This window comes from Arachis ipaensis, chromosome B03, assembly GCF_000816755.2.
Source record: "Arachis ipaensis cultivar K30076 chromosome B03, Araip1.1, whole genome shotgun sequence".
Classification (NCBI taxonomy): domain Eukaryota; kingdom Viridiplantae; phylum Streptophyta; class Magnoliopsida; order Fabales; family Fabaceae; genus Arachis; species Arachis ipaensis.
In genome coordinates, this window is record NC_029787.2 from 15,349,568 (window position 1) to 15,366,806 (window position 17,239).

Genomic DNA, 17,239 nt, shown 5'->3' on the forward strand with positions numbered 1-17,239 from the left:
TTACATTAAGAATTATTTCTAAGTATATTTTTTTACATTAATTTTGAATAGAAGTACTTGTTGAAAATATCCACAACCAATACTATGGTATATATTTTTTGTCCATAATATTGTCTTTATGTGAGAAACAAAGAAAGATTTAAATCAGAATCTAAAGTTGTGAAAAAAAGTTTTAGAGAATATGTTTTGCACATATATAAAATATAAGTTCTTTCGGCGAACAGAAATAATATTACAGAAGTGAAATTAGAAAAATTATCTTATTACAAGTAAAGTGTTTTAAGCATTTTAAATATGTTATATAAGATAATGGATAGATCGAGAAGAATGTAAAAAAAAATCGATACAATTAGACTGGTTAAAGTGATAGAGTATATCTGATCTTATATCCAATCAATAAAAATTATCTTTAAAATTAAAAAAAAAAAAATTTATCGTACTACCATTAGACAAGCTATGTTATACAGAACAGACTGTTGGACGACATAAGATAAGCATGAACATAAGTTACGGGGAATAGAGATGAAAATACTCAGATGAATGAATAGTTATATATGAATAGATAAAATAAGAAACGAAAATATAAAAGAAAAAATTGAAAGCACGTTTATTGTAGAGAGATGATAGAATTTTGTCTCAAGTGGTATAAACATGTGGAAAGAAGATTGACAAAATATTTGGTTGAAGGTGGATAAAATGAAAGATAAATAGGAGATAAATAGTAGAATTTTTTTTTTTTAAGATCATACATGATGATTAAAAGAGATTTATATTTAAATATTTTTATTGTAGATATAATATATGATAGGACGCAATAATATGGTTTGATTTATGTAGTCGATTCCATCTAATAGAATAAGATTTTGTTGTTGTTTGTAAAATTATTTTTAAACTAAATTGTTAATGTAATAATGCATGACACTTTTTATTTTCATTAAATTCGACAGTATATAAATTCATACATGCACGGGCGTGCCATCCACCGTCACATGAAATTAAAGTAATTTGGTCATGGAAGTTACCCATTTAATTGGTGAATGAATTTTTTAATTTCCATTGGCAATATGTATTCTCAGCTCATGATGATGAATATAATATATTTTTAATATTTAATTCTTTTTAGTAGACATTTATGTGTCTATAGGATATAGGTCCAGTTTGGGTAACCAACTTAATTAAGCTTCTTTTGATAAAATAATTTAAACAATAAATAATTCTATTAAAAGTAACTTATAAATAAGTTATTTTGTGTTTGGATTTTTAACTCTAGAAGTACTTATTTTATAGAAATGTGATGAAAAGTAGAAGTATTATGAGAGAATTCATTTTTTTTTAACTTCTCTATAAGCTCCTAAATAGCTTTTTAAAAAGTTACAATTTAATTTTAAAAATTACATCGAACATTAATACTATTACTTTTCATAAGTTAAAAATTAAAAAATGTTACTTCTAAAGTTTTTTAAACGGACCCATAGAATATAGATCCGATACAGATCGATTCGAGATCTTCCTGATCGAGGAGAGGTACCAACTTTCATCAGTGTGTCAAAATCTAATTAATTAAGTGATAAGTGTGGCATGTTATTTATTTAATGGCATAAATCATCATATGTTCATGCAAGAGTACTAATGCAGAGCCTTGTTGCAATTTATTATTTAAAAGCTTGTTTTAATTTTAAATAAAATGTGAATGGTTCTGATCCTCCGAATATATTATATATAGATCAGCAATTGCTAGTAGAAAATGGAAACGTTCTACAGAGACATAATTAATTAAGATGGAGTTATGAAAGAGTTGTTTTTGCGCCATATAAGAGGACATCAGGCCTTGTATATTTACTTGTTGTGATAAGGATGACAAGATGGATATTTATTTATGTTGGGCGGTTTAACATTTTTAAGAAAGAATATATTTAATAAGAGTTTAAAAAATAACTCTTTGTACATATATAAATAGAAGGTTAAGTTTTCGTTGATTACACACAGAAGCAATAGAATATCATTCTCTTTTTGATGGTTTTAGTGGCTAAGAGAAGAGGGGGTTGAATCTTAGCTCCCTTTTTGCTTGCTAACACTTGCTGGACTTAGAGGAGACTTTTCTGTTTTTAGCTATCACTTCACACGAGACCTTTTCTTTTGTCTCGTCCCTAGCCACGAGACTTTTCTTTTTGTCTCGTCACTTGGCACGAGATATTTTTTGTTTTTGTTCCTGTGCAGTAGAAATAGAAATGGAGTAGAGAAGAAAAGAAGATTACACCCAGATATATCCTGGTTCAGCTGCTAAGTGCAATGCAGCCTACATCCAGTCTCCATCACAACAATGATGGAATTTCACTATAATCAACCTGATTACAAACTGTAAAGTGCTAACCCAACTTACAAGGGGATTCCCACAGAATCATGAAACGCAACATAGATGAACAAAGAAACTCTAAGGACATCTATGGCTTTTTCTTTTAATTTTGCACTCTCTGCCTTTTTCCGCTCTATGGCTTTTTCATACAAACCTCACTTGTTTGCCTTTTTCCATGAGACTCAAGACATGACAAAATTAAACAGAAAAATACTAAACAGAATACATTGAAGGAGAAGAAAATCTGTAAGCTTAGGTAGCTCTGAGAATCCTGTGTCTTGCACTCTCACTGCTTACTTCTAACTCCTTACTCCAAACAGTGGCTGTTCTCCCTTTTTATAGAAGAGAGAAGCCTCCACACTTGAAACCAAAAACCCAAGCTTAACTTCTTCTTCTCCAAGAAAACAGAACCGGTTCGGCCACATAGAGAGAGAAGAGATAACCATGCAAAACCCAACATGCAATTACCTCTAGTCCTTTCTTGATCATCACTCTTTATCAATCCGAGCTCTCCATCCTTGGCTTGCTCTTCAAGATGGATTTCTGGCCCTTGATGCTTCATGATGATGATGACTTCATCTGCTTCAATCTCTGCCTCTACCATCACTTCGCCACTCTAGCTACTTCCTGTGGTGGTTGAGCAGAATCAAAGACAAGCCATGCCTCCAAGAATCTCCTCCTTGCTGGCCGAATCTTCTTCTTCCTTTTTGAGCATGAAGAGCTCAATATTACCTCACCAAATCTAACTATATTTGGTGAAAATCTCAGCCACAACTCATTTTTATTTTAGTATGTTTTCTTGCCATCTTCATGATGGTCTTGAGACGAGCTCTATCTTCTTTTCGGTGAGTAGGTGTAGCTTCCATGGCTTCCATTATTTCCTGGTTAATGTCCGAAGAGAGGAAAGAGATGAGAGAGAATAAACAACTTGAAAAAAGCAATTCAATACATTACACAAGTAAAGGTTGCTTTTACTTCCCTTTGCTGAGAGGCGTGCATAGCTATCATAGCAATCAAATCAATCTTCTCTCACTTACTTATGTTCCCAATGCTTAAATTAAATTTGAAATCCATCAGAGGCGTGCATAGCTATCATAGCAATCAAATCAATCTTCTCTCACTTACTTATGTTCCCAATTCTTAAATTAAATTTGAAATCCATCAAAGAGAGAAATGAAATCCGTTGAAGGTGTGAGGCAATGGTAACATTTGTTTTCCTGATGAATTTTGTTTCGGATCAAGCAATGGAAACATTCATCAAAATCAAAATTGGGCTTGGTAGTAACAATATTGATTTTGGCCTAATAATATTTTGATTCAGGCTAAGTATTGGATCACTTAGCAAAGATTTATAATTGGGCTTGTAACCACAAGCATTAAGTTTGGCCCAACACAAGAACAATAATTCAGCCAAACTTCATTGATTAATATTTGAACCAATGCTAAGCAAAAATTCACATTTGGGCTTGTAATCATTTATATTTTATTTTCGGCCCAATTAAAAACCTGCACAGCAAAATTAATTTAATTAATATATCAATCAAAATTAGATTAATAATTTTGCTGTTAATAATGTTTGATCATCATCAATTTAATTTAGAGTTTTCCAAACTCATCAATCTCCCCCTTGATGACAAACATTATTAAAATTGAAATGGAAAGAAATTTAAAAAATTGAGTATGAGTACTCCCTTTGAAGATTGAATTTCTCCCCCTTTCTAAATGTCACATGGCTCCCCCTTGATGTATGCTTATTTTACCAAGGGAAGCACTAACTTGTAACATTTTAATAAGCTTCATGAACAATGTTATTTAGCATATTATATGATGCTAAATGCTTGATTTATGAGCAATTTTAAATTGATAATCAAAACTCATTTGATATCATAAACTGATTTTCTGCTCAAACTACATAATCAATTTATTTTGAAGGAAGATTTTGCTGTTCAAATATTTTTTTCAATAAATCAGAGCAATCATGGTTATGGTAGGAAAAATATTTTTCATCAACATGATATAATCTTTCCAAACACAGCAACTTTCATCATTTCAAACTAAAGGAACTGCCAAAAATAAATCCAATCATCAATCATTCTATCAAGGTAATTCAAATTTCTTACAAACACATATTTTACCAAGATAATCATCAAGTAATGGCAGTAATTAAAGTAGAACCGAATGCTATATTAACAAAACATCCTCAAACATAATCCTAATGCATTTTCACAATGCATTATCCATCATCAACAAGGGTGATCATGAACTCTCAAAGAGAATTTCATCCCCTGTTTTTCAGTTTCAATTTTGGATCAATTTCCTCCCCCTTTTGGCATCAAGGGGCATTATGTACCTGCAGCAAGAAAGCATTGGCAATACAACAAAATATTCATAAAATGCCAAATATGTCAAAGTGTCAAGGAGTAGTGAGTATCAAGTCATGCTTTTACAAAAGAAAGATTGAGCCTAATCATGCCAATATCAAATAACATAAAACAACAGTCATCAATCATCTGATAGATTAAGATCAGATTCCTCAGTGCCTTCTTCACTATCATCTCTCAGATCCTCCTTAAGACTTTCTAGCATCAGCCCGACCCTATCTTTGCATCTTTTCCAAGCTTTCTCGCTCTCATAAGCTAGCTTACGGGTCTCTTTGTGAGATTGAACCATCATTTCTGCCATGTTTGAGAATTCACCCAAAATCTGTTTGATGAATTCGGCTGTTTTGGAAGATTCTGGCCTGTACTCATAGTCACTATCGGATGCAACAGATTTGTGCCCTTTGGTTCCCTTAGTCACTCCTCCTCCTTTGATTGAGGACACCTTGTTTTCTACAGCCTCATTCAACAGATCAACTTTAAAGTATTCAAAAATTCTAGTTAAAAACATACCATAAGGCAGGTTAGCCTTTTTGGTGCTTCTAACAGAATCCCACATATGCCTAATCATAATATAACCAAAGGATATCGGTGTAGAGGAAACCAAAGCAAATAATATGAGACAGTCAGAAAATGTTACTCGGTTGTGTGAGCCGCTTTGGAGAGTCAGAACGTGGGTGATGATTCGGTGAATCAGAGAGTTGACTGGTCCTAGAGCTTTGTGGGTTGGAGTCGTTCCATGTAAGCCAGAGAGATTCTTGCAAATGTGCTGAAGAACCGTTTTGTATGAAACGCCGACTTGTGTATCCCATTTTTCTGCCATGTACGCTCGTGGTCCTTCATCCTTGAAGCCCAGGGCCGCTCCAATGGTCTCAGAATCAAGGGCTATTTGAACCCTTTTGACATAGGAATGAAGAGAGCCGTCAATGAGTCGCATATTGGCGTAAAACTCCCGAACTAGGCCAGGATAGACTGGTTTCTGAATGAGAAGAAGTGGCTTCCAGTTGAGGAGTTCAAACAGAGAGGAGATGTTGATGCCTTTGTTAGTGAGAGTGTCGAGGTTGACAAGGTAGGTTGCACACAAATGACGTTTTTCCATAAATTCATTGTGAAACTCAAATGAGGCACAAGAGTTGAATATGCTCGGATCATAATGAGAGTGAGTCTTGCTGTACTTGTTTTTGAATTCCAGGGATTCCAAATTTGAAGGTTCGGTGGTGTCGTTTAGTGCAAACCCCTTGGTCTTCTGTGAGCTTTTTCCGGGGGTAGTTCTCTTCGGTGATGAAGGTGGTGGTGAACGAATGGGCGAGGTATGAGATTCTTCCTCTTCCTCAATGCGGGGCTCCTTATTTTTCCCGCTTCTTCTTCTTCTTCCGGAACTCTTCTGTGCTATTACTTTCTTCCTCATGGCTTCGGTGTGCTTGGTTGGGGTGAGGGAGAAGATGAAGAAGTAGAATGTATGTGGATGTGAGTGTGGGTTTGAGGGGTTGATGGTTTTTGAGAGAGAAGGATTCTTTCACTCTTTCTTGGCGTGATTTTCTTTTTCATGGTGATGGAAGAATGAAATATGAAAGGTTGATGAAGTAACCGAATTGAGTGAGGGAGAAGCAAGGTGAATGACACATTAAATATGGATTGGAGAGAGAGACTTTGGTGGAGGTAATGACCATTAGTGGACGGTTAATGACCATTATGGTGTAGTTATTACCCAAAATGATTCCCTTTTTATTTTTAAAATCAAAAACTGAAAAGTTGTTGCCTTAAATCAAGGGATTAGATGGAGAGAGTGATTTGATTTGACAATAACCACTTCCAAAAAGATATGATGACACAAGGAAGAGGATTCTTATTTGCATAGAGAGATAACTAACATAACGGCAAAGTGGGGTCAAGAAAATTTGGTGGGGCCATGAGAATTCACTTTAGACACTGTCTCCCCCTTGATCACAGCCCTTCCAACGCTTCTAATTTTATCTCGTCCAAACCTACGAGACAAAACTGAACAGAATCAACTTTTCACAATTTATCAATGAAACTTAAATCAAACATTCCCAAACTTTTTCTCAGGGCACAGAATCTGTCTTCACAGAGGGGTTTTGTAAAAATATCAGCAATTTGGTCTTCAGATTTTACAAATTGAATATCAATAGTACCCTTTTGCACATGTTTCCTAATAAAATGATATTTTATCTCAATGTGCTTGGTTCTTGAGTGCAGAACCGGATTTTTTGAAATGTTTATAGCACTCATATTATCACAAAATAAGGGTATACTATTGATTTTTAATTTGTAATCTTTCAATTGTGTTTTTAACCAAATTAATTGTGAACAACATGCAGATGCGGAAATATATTCAGCTTCAGCTGTGGATAGAGCCACTGTGGCTTATTTCTTGCTTGACCACATGTTGAGTGAGCTTCCAAGGAAGCAACACATGCCGGAGGTGCTCCTTCTATCCACTCTATCTCCCGCATAATCTGCATCACAAAACCCTACTGCACAAAAGTCATCAGATTTAGGATACCATAGCCCATAATTACAAGTTCCCTTGATGTATCTAATAATGCGTTTAACGGCTGTAAGATGGGATTCTTTTGGGTGAGATTGAAACCTTGAACATACACCCACACTTTGGACAATGTCCGGTCTAGAGGAGGTAAGATACATAAGTGAACCTATCATTCCTCTATACCTTGTTTCATCCACATCTTGGCCATCATCATCCTTTTCAAGTTTTGTATTAGGATGCATTGGGGTTCCCATTGATTTGGAATTTTCTAGGCCAAACTTTTTGATAAGCTCTTTAGCATACTTTCCTTGGTAAATAAAAGTGCCACTAGGAGTTTGTTTAATTTGGAGGCCAAGAAAGAAAGTAAGCTCTCCCATTAAACTCATCTCAAACTCACTAGTCATGAGTTTTCCAAACTCTTCACACAAGAAAATGTTGGCCGATCCAAATACAATGTCATCAACATAAACTTGAACAAGGAGCATATCATCATTAGACGCTTTAATGAATAAAGTAGTGTCGGTGGTACCCCTTTGAAATTGATTTTCCAACAAGAAGGCACTTAGCCTTTCATACCAAGCTCTTGGAGCTTGTCTAAGACCATAAAGGGCCTTAGTTAGTTTGAAAACATGATTTGGAAACTCTTTATGCTCAAAATCGGGGGGTTGTGCCACATACACTTCTCTATCAATAAAACCATTAAGGAAAGCACACTTAACATCCATTTGAAACATTTTGAAACCTTTATGGGTGGCATAGGCAAGAAGCAACCTAATTGCTTCCAATCTAGCTACCGGAGCAAAAGACTCATCAAAATCTATACCCTCTTCTTGATCATAACCTTGGGCCACTAATCTAGCCTTGTTACAAACAACTTGTCCATCCTCACCAAGTTTATTTTTAAATACCCACTTAGTACCGGTAACTTTCTTACCATTCGGATGGGGTACTAGTGTCCAAACCTCATTCTTGTCGAATTGAGCAAGCTCTTCTTGCATTGCTTTAACCCATGATGGGTCCTCAAGAGCTTGTTTGACATTGTTGGGCTCTATTTGTGACAAGAGAGCAAGATTGCTAGGTTCAGTTTGCCTTTTGGTGGATGATTTTGTTGTTACTCCTTGAGAGGGATCACCAATGATGAAGTCATGAGGATAACCCCTCATGGACTTCCATTCTCTAGGCTTTCGGACAGGTGTAGAGCTTTGATGAACTTCTGGTGGTCTTACTGTTTCAGTTGCTCGTGCCTGCTCAGGAGACAAAATGGAAATGTCTCTTCCAATCTGATGAGACAAAACTGGACTGGCAGATTCTTCATTCTGAACAGATTTGGGATTTTCTTTGCTTGTTCCAGCTTCTTCATCATCTGAATCATTATCTATCACAGTACTGGGAATTAAGTTAGAATTACAAAAAGTAACATGTATGGATTCCTCTATAGTCCTATGCTCCTTGAGATAAATTCTATAGGCCTTGCTTGTGGTGGAATATCCAACAAATATTCCTTCATAGGATTTTGGATCAAACTTTCCAAGATTTTCTTTATTATTAAGCACAAAATATTTGCATCCAAAAATATGAAAGTACTTAAGATTTGGAGGGGTTTCTTTCCATAGCTCATAAGGGGTTTCCTTTAACCCTTTTCTAATGATTGTTCTATTCAAAATATAACATGCTGTGTTCACAGCTTCAGCCCACAAAAATTTAGGAATCTCATTCTCACATAGCATAGCCCTAGTCATCTCTTGAAGGCTTCTATTCCTTCTTTCAACCACCCCATTTTGTTGGGGGGTTCTAGGACATGAAAAATTATGAGAAATTCCTAAGTCATCACAGAATTTTTCAAAATCTTGATTTTTAAATTCTCTTCCATGATCACTTCTCAAATAGGCAATTTTTAAATCCTTTTTGTTTTGAATTTTCTTGCAAAGAGTGGAAAAGGCATGAAAAGCATCATTCTTATGAGCAAGAAAAAGTACCTAACCAAATCTAGAGTAATCATCTACCACCACAAAGCCATAGTGTTTACCTCCTAAACTTTGAGTTCTAGTAGGACCAAAAAGATCAATATGTAACATCTCCAATGGCCTTTTGGTTGAGATTCCATCTTTTGATTTAAAAGAGGATTTTACTTGTTTGCCCAATTGACAAGCATCACAAGTAAGATCCTTATCAAATTTGATGTTTGGAATTCCTCTAACCAAATTCCTTTTAACTAGCTTAGAAATTTGGTACATGCTAGCATGTCCCAACTTTCTATGCCAAAACCATTTTTCAGATTCAAAAGATGTAAAGCATGTTACATTTTGTTCCTTTAAATCCTCAAGAGTTAATCCATACACATTGTTGTATCTTTTGGCTTCAAATAAAATATCCCCAGTTTTCTCACAAACAACCAAACAAACAAACTTCTTAAAAATAACATCAAAACCTAAATCACACAATTGACTAACACTAAGTAAGTTATGTTTCAAACCATTTACAAGAAGAACATCATTTATACAAGATGAAAAATTTTTACCAACTTTTCCAACAGCCACTATTTTTCCTTTTGCATCATCACCAAAAGTGACAAGTCCTCCATCATACTCATCAAGCTTTATGAAGAAAGTTGTCTTTCCGGTCATATGCCTAGAACATCCGCTATCCATATACCACATATTCTCCTTCCTTTTGGATGCTAGGCACACCTACAAAACAAGCTTAAGAGACTTTAGGTATCCAAATCTTTTTGGATCCTTTTACGTTAAACTATCTTCTATGTCCTAAACCATTATAATCAAAAACAACTTTACAAACTTTATCACCAATCATTCTTTCACCAAAGAAACATTGAATAGAAAAGTGTCCATTTCGATTGCATAGCCTACAAAATCTTGGAGTTGCTATTTTGTTAAAGTAGGTTGGGTTTTGATACCTTGTATCATTTGAAGATGAAGCAATGTTTTCAAAATGAGACTTTTCAGATTTATAAAATCCCAACCCAACTTTATCATAAAGAGGTTTTTGACTAGCCAAAATTTGATTAAGATTTTCAGAACTTTGTGTAAACTTGGCTAAGTCTTCCTTAAGCATTTTAACCTCTTTAAGCAACTCTTCATTTCTTTTAAAACAGTCTACATATGCAAGGACAGAATGGTCACTTTTACAGCTTCTAATTTGGGCTCTTAACTGCTTATTTTCTTCAACAAGATCACAAGCAGTTTCGGCCTCTCTCACTTTCTCTTTTAGAAAACTGTTTTCAGCTTTAAGAATGGTGATTTGTTGTTCAAGTTCTTGATTTTCCAATAGAAAACATCTTAATTTTTTCAGAAAGGTGGTCTATCATAAGATGAAGATCTTCAGTGTTAGGGTTATGAGAGACTACCTGATTTACATGATCTGCCATGAGACACGGTTGTGACTTGGTCTCCGATTCTTTATCATCATCATCTGAGTCATTTTCCAAATCTTCCCATGAGGCCATCATTCCCTTCTTCTTTCCCTTTTTCGGCTTCTCCTCCTTCTTTAACTTGGGATAGTCAGATTTGAAATGCCCCATTTCCTTGCAATTGTAACAAGTTACTTTGCTAAGGTCTTTCTTCATCTTCCTTGAGCTGCTGCCTTTGCCTTTGAGCTTCACCATTTTCCTGAATTTTTTTGCAAACAACACAAACTCATTTTCAGAAGAGTTATCACTGGATTCATCATCCAGAGGGTTAGTCATAGAAGAAAAAGCAATTCCTTTCTTTTTTGAATCTTTTTTCAAATAGGTGTTTTCAAAAGCAAGAAGATTTCCTCTCAAATCATCAAGTGTCATGGAATCTAAGCTACTGCTCTCAGAAATAATTAAAGATTTTGTTTCCCACTCTTTTGTAAGACATCTCAACACTCTTCTCACTAGCACAGATTCAGAATGTGTAATTTCCAGAGCATCTAAGCCAACAATGATGGCGTTGAACCGTTCGAACAGTTCATCAATGGACTCTCCTTCCTTCATTGCAAACATTTCATATTCTCTGTTCAACATATCTGTCCGAGTCTTCTTTACAATGGTGGTTCCTTCATGAGTGATTTGTAGCTTGTCCCAGATTTCCTTTACCGTTGTGCATCGTGATACCCGTCGGTACTCTTCAAAGCTGATAGCACAGTTGAGCAGGTTTATTGCCTTGGCATTTAACTCTACCTTCTTCCTATCTTCTTCGGTCCATCTTGCTTCCGGTTTGAGGGAGACTACTCCTTCAGCATTTGTGGTAGTTGGAAATTGGGGCCTTTCCAGGATAATCTTCCAAAGTCTGTAATCCACTGCTTGTACAAATATCTTCATCCTCTTCTTCCAATAGGTATAATTTTTTCCATTGAAAAGAGGAGGTCTGATGCTCGATTGACCTTCAGTCAGATTATAGGACACCACATTTGCGCCACTGTTTTCTGCCAAAAGGATCTTTTCTCCAAGCTGCAAAGCTTGATCTCTTTGAGACCAAGCTCTGATACCAATTGATGGTTTCAGTGGCTAAGAGAAGGGGGGTTGAATCTTAGCCCCCTTTTTGCTTGCTAACACTTGCTGGATTTAGAGGAGACTTTTCTGTTTTTAGCTCATCACTTCACACGAGACCTTTTCTTTTGTCTCGTCCCTAGCCACGAGACTTTTCTTTTTGTCTCGTCACTTGGCACGAGATATTTTTGGTTTTTGCTCCTGTGCAGTAGAAACAGAAATGGAGTAGAGAAGAGAAGAAGATTACACCCAGATATATCCTGGTTCAGCTGCTAAGTGCAGTGCAGCCTACATCCAGTCTTCATCACAACAATGATGGAATTTCACTATAATCAACCTGATTACAAACTGTAAAGTGCTAACCCAACTTACAAGGGGATTCCCACAGAATCATGAAACGCAACATAGATGAACAAAGAAACTCTAAGGACATCTATGGCTTTTTCTTTTAATTTTGCACTCTCTGTCTTTTTCCGCTCTATGGCTTTTTCATACAAACCTCACTTGTTTGCCTTTTTCCATGAGACTCAAGACATGACAAAATTAAACAGAAAAATACTAAACAGAATACATTGAAGGAGAAGAAAATCTGTAAGCTTAGGTAGCTCTGAGAATCCTGTGCCTTGCACTCTCACTGCTTACTTCTAACTCCTTACTCCAAACAGTGGCTGTTCTCCCTTTTTATAGAAGAGAGAAGCCTCCACACTAGAAGCCAAAAACCCAAGCTTAACTTCTTCTTCTCCAAGAAAACAGAACCGGTTCGGCCACATAGAGAGAAGAGATAACCATGCAAAATCCAACATGCAATTACCTCTAGTCCTTTCTTGATCATCACTCTTCATCAATCCGAGCTCTCCATCCTTGGCTTGCTCTCCAAGATGGATTTCTGGCCCTTGATGCTTCATGATGATAATGACTTCATCTGCTTCAATCTCTGCCTCAACCATCACTTCGCCACTCTAGCTACTTCCTGTGGTGGTTAAGCAGAATCAAAGACAAGCCATGCTTCAAGAATCAAGAGAACAAGAGTATTTCAATTACAAAACCTAGAAACAAAATAAGAGAAATTACAACAAGAGAATAGGGATAGAGAGAAGAACCAAAGTGTAGCAATCATCAATTGAAGGTAGAAGTAGAAGGATACTTGAATTAAACCTAGAACTATGAGATCCTAATCTAACCCTAATTCCTAATCCTAATTCTAGAGAGAAGAGAGAGCTTCTCTTTCTAACTCTAACTACTTCTAAAACTAAACTATGACTAATGATTAAAGTATATATTGATTCCTCTTCAATTCTTGGCTTAAATAGCATCAGAAATGAGTTGGATTGGGCCCACAAAGCTTCTAAAATCGCTGGCCACGTGTTGCATTAAGTGAGTCATGTGCCACCAACGGCGCGTCCGCGTACCGTGCGCGTGCGCGCCCATATGCGCAATGCAACTATGGCAAATCTTATATCATTTTGAAGCCCCGGATGTTAGCTTTCCAACCCAACTGGAACTGCATCAATTGGACCTCTGTAGCTCAAGTTATGGTCGTTTAAGTGCAAAGAGGTCGGCTTGACAGCTTTCCGGTTCTTTCATTTCTTCATGAGTTCTCCAACTTTTCATGCTTTCTTTCTTCATTCCCTTGATCTAATCTTTGCCTCCTAAACCTTAAATCACTTAACAAACATATCGAGGCATCTAATAGAATCAAGGTGAATTAAATTTAGCTATTTTAAGTCCTAAAAAGCATGTTTTCACTCTTAAGCACAATTAAGGGAGAAGTTATAAAACCATGCTATTTCATTGAATAAATGTGGGTGAAAGTTGATAAAATCCCCAAAAATCAATACAAGATAAACCCTACAAATGGGGTTTGTCAACCTCCCCACACTTAAACCAAGCATGTCCTCATGCTTAAACCAAGAATGAAGTAAGGACTTTGCGAGCTTCCTTGATTCCAACCTTTCCCCTTTTATCACATAGTTTGGTGTTGTCTTCAAGAACTTTGATTTCTTGCCTAATGGGAGGTGGTTCAATTTTGGATAGAAATTCATTAATGAATAAATCCATTTCTTGGTCAACCTCTTCATATTCTTCAATTTCGATATACACCATGCTAACGTTTTCCTCTTGGTAGCTCTCTTTCTCATTGCTCACCAAGGGTATGGGAGGTTGTGCACACTCTTTTATACTTTCAACTTCATGTCCAATGGGAGAGGATTCCATTGTAGAGAGAAATTCATTCATGATTGAATCCATCTCTTGATAAGCCGCTTCCAAGTTTCCAACGATGATATGCCTTGGGGGTTGCGCACCCTCCTTAACATCAATATCAAGCTTCTTGGAAGAGTTCTCCATGATGCTACATTCCCATGGACTTTCAACATCTCCTAAATCTTCAACCACTTCTCCTCTTTCTTCAATGATCATAGGCTTCTCCAATTGTTCCAACACAAAATTTGACTCCTCCTTTTTCACCGAATTATCCAATTTCTCCTTCATGCTTTGCTCTTCTTTTGACTTTTCACGTGTGGTTACGGAAGTACCTTGAGTATTCAAGCATTGGTGGGCTAAAGTGTGCACCACCTTGGTCAAATTGGTCACAAACTCAAGTGTATCCCGCTTCATGGCTTCTTGTCCTTGGAGTAACAAAGTGAGAGGATCGTCTATTGGGGCTTGGGGTGAATAGGAAGGTTCATTATTTTGGAGGGAGGATTCATGGTAGGAAGGTGGTTCTTCTTGGTGAAGGTATGGAGATGGTGAGGGCTGAGGTGGTTCATGGTAGTAATCTTGATAAGGCTGTGGTGGTTCTAAAGGTTCTTGCTCATAATGATCACAAGGATGTGGTATGGGTGATTGGTTATATGATGGATAAGGGTCACATAAAGGTACTTGGTAGAAAGGGGCTTGTGAGTATGGTTGAGGTTCATGTTGAGGATAAGATTCATAGGCATATGGTGGTGGTTGATTGTCATAAAAGGAGTCACCATAGCCATTGAATTGACATGCATTAGGATGAGAATTATACCTATAAGTGTCCGGAGGTTGATGCCAATAGGAGTGATCAATTCCTTGAGGCTCCTCCCATCTTGGAGTGTTCCATCCTTGGTACATGTTAGCATTGAAGTTCACATTTCCTACAACACAATTAGAGCTAAACTCATAGCCAAAGTGAGAATTCATTATGGAAAAACAAAATAAAACTAACAAAATCTAGTAAACAAGCAAAAGATAAACTATTTACACTATTCACATATGTACAATAACCAATAACATAACACCATTGCAAATCCCCGGCAACGGCGCCATTTTGACGAAGAGATAGAGATTTTACCCACTTAAATGTTGTATTGGATGGTAACTTGGGAAGGGAGACTTCCCCACACTTAGACAATGCATCCTTGTGCTCTTCTTTGTGTATTTCCACCTCTTTGCGAGCTTCCTTGATTCCAACCTTTCCCCTTTTATCACATAGCTTGGTGTTGTCTTCAAGAACTTTGATTTCTTGCCTAATGGGAGGTGGTTCAATTTTGGATAGAAATTCATTAATGAATAAATCCATTTCTTGGTCAACCTCTTCATATTCTTCAATTTCGATATATACCATGCTAACGTTTTCGATATATCACATATCTTCCTTATTTATTTATTTAGTTGTTTTACAATATTACTAAGGCACAATATAATTATTCTTCATTGAAATTATTAAGAGCAATTATTTCAATTTCAATTTGAGTAAAGAATCAAAATTTTATTAATTTATTACTTTTTTTTATTCTGATATATTAAAAAATTGTTTAAATAAGGGAGAACTCTAAGAAGAAACAAGCTCCATGGCTCTCTTTTATATTTATACTTTCTCTACTACATAACATGAAGATTGAAGTGAGTGACTATCACACGCGATGATTATGCTTGTCATTTCACATCAATCTGGTCAATAAAGACAATTCATTCGAATCATAACACCCACTTACTATACTCTATATTTTAGCATTTACCTCCTTATTAATTAGTTAACTAATTACTTTGTCAGAATTACTGGCTTTTTTACTGAAATGCCCATAGAAAATTCTTTAATTCCCAGAATGCGCATATGTGAAAATATTTCTCAAAATGCGCAGGCCATTTCTAGGATTGTGGGCACGAAATGAGAGGACCATTTCACTTAGTGCAGGCACGAAATGGAAACCCATTTCAAGCGTGGCAGAAGCGAAATAGATAGACCAAATCAGGGACAACAGACAGGAATTGGGGGCACGACAGTGGTGATGCATCTCATCAATGTCAATCTGAATAAACAAAAATATAAAATAATACATTTTGTCGGTAAAAAAGAAATAAGGAACACAAAAACAAAAATATTTTAAGCAACAATGGGATTGCTGATAAACCTGTCTATGGAAACCCATGCAGAGCTGGTTATACTGCTCTGTACGTTTTCGCAATCCAGCCTGCAATAACTGGTTTGTTGTTGATTGGAAAACATCCATCACGAACACGGTTTATCCAAGCGGGGACTTCTCTCAATTGTTCATCTTTATACATTAGGGTCTCTTGAGCTACTCTGTGCTGGAAATCACAGAGAAATGTAAAGCAGCAGTTTTTTTAATAAACTTTTATCATAGAAACAAAGCACACAATGTAAGCAGCCTACCTGTTCCTGCAACTCAATAAGCTGCCTGTCTTTTTCTTGAATATGTTCTTGAAGATCATGTATTTGTTTCATATGCTGAGCTCTTTCAGCTTCTGAATGATCACGCTCTCTTCTGCAAAGATTTTAATGGTATGCAGTTCTCTTTCCTTCTCTTCCATTTTCCTTTTCAATTCATGAATTGTACGTTCTTTTTCACAAAGTTGCTCCTACAACCAGTTAAACATGTTTTAGAGTAGAATATCAACTAGTGCATCATGAAAAGAAAAACATGTAAGCTAATAAAAAAATAAATGTTGATCAAAATCAAAAGAATGGTACTTTTAAATTCTGAGAGAAAATGGAATCTATATTAAACTATTGGTAATGTAAAACATGATTACAATTTGCATTGTAAAAAAGCCCTTGAATAATACATAAAAATTGAGAACATGAGTACAGCAAAGTATTTTACTGCTTTGCCCATTTCGTGTGTGCCTGCATTGAGTTGGTCCATTTTGTGTGCTTCATACACGAATTCTATCATTTCTTGTGTGTCATAGGCGAGGTCTCCCATTTTGTGTCTGTTGCAAAAGATGTGGCCCGTGTCAGACCCAATGCACTATTTCGTACTCACTATTCTTGACTTGCTGCCTAGAATCATTTCGTGGCTGACCCAAGCAAAATGGCCGTGCGTATTTGAGGAGGAAGATCAAACCGTGCGTATATTGGAAATTAAAGAATTTTCCATGCGCATTTTAGTAAAAAAGCCCAGAATTACTTAACAACAGAAGTTATTCAACGTTTTCAGCTACCACGATCTGGGTCGTGTTTTATGATATTTGTTGAATATTGGTGATATAAAGAATTCAAATGTTATTTAGAAGATATTAGTTTAAGTTTATAT

At 36.1% G+C, this 17,239-nt stretch overlaps 1 long non-coding RNA gene across 1 annotated transcript; it reads right to left on the reverse strand.

Annotated features, from left to right (window-relative positions):
• LOC110269577 lies at positions 16,046–16,499 on the reverse strand. The gene is made up of 2 exons (XR_002358355.1): positions 16,357–16,499; positions 16,046–16,271 (listed from the first exon to the last, which is right to left on the reverse strand). It is a non-coding gene; the product is annotated as an uncharacterized LOC110269577 (long non-coding RNA).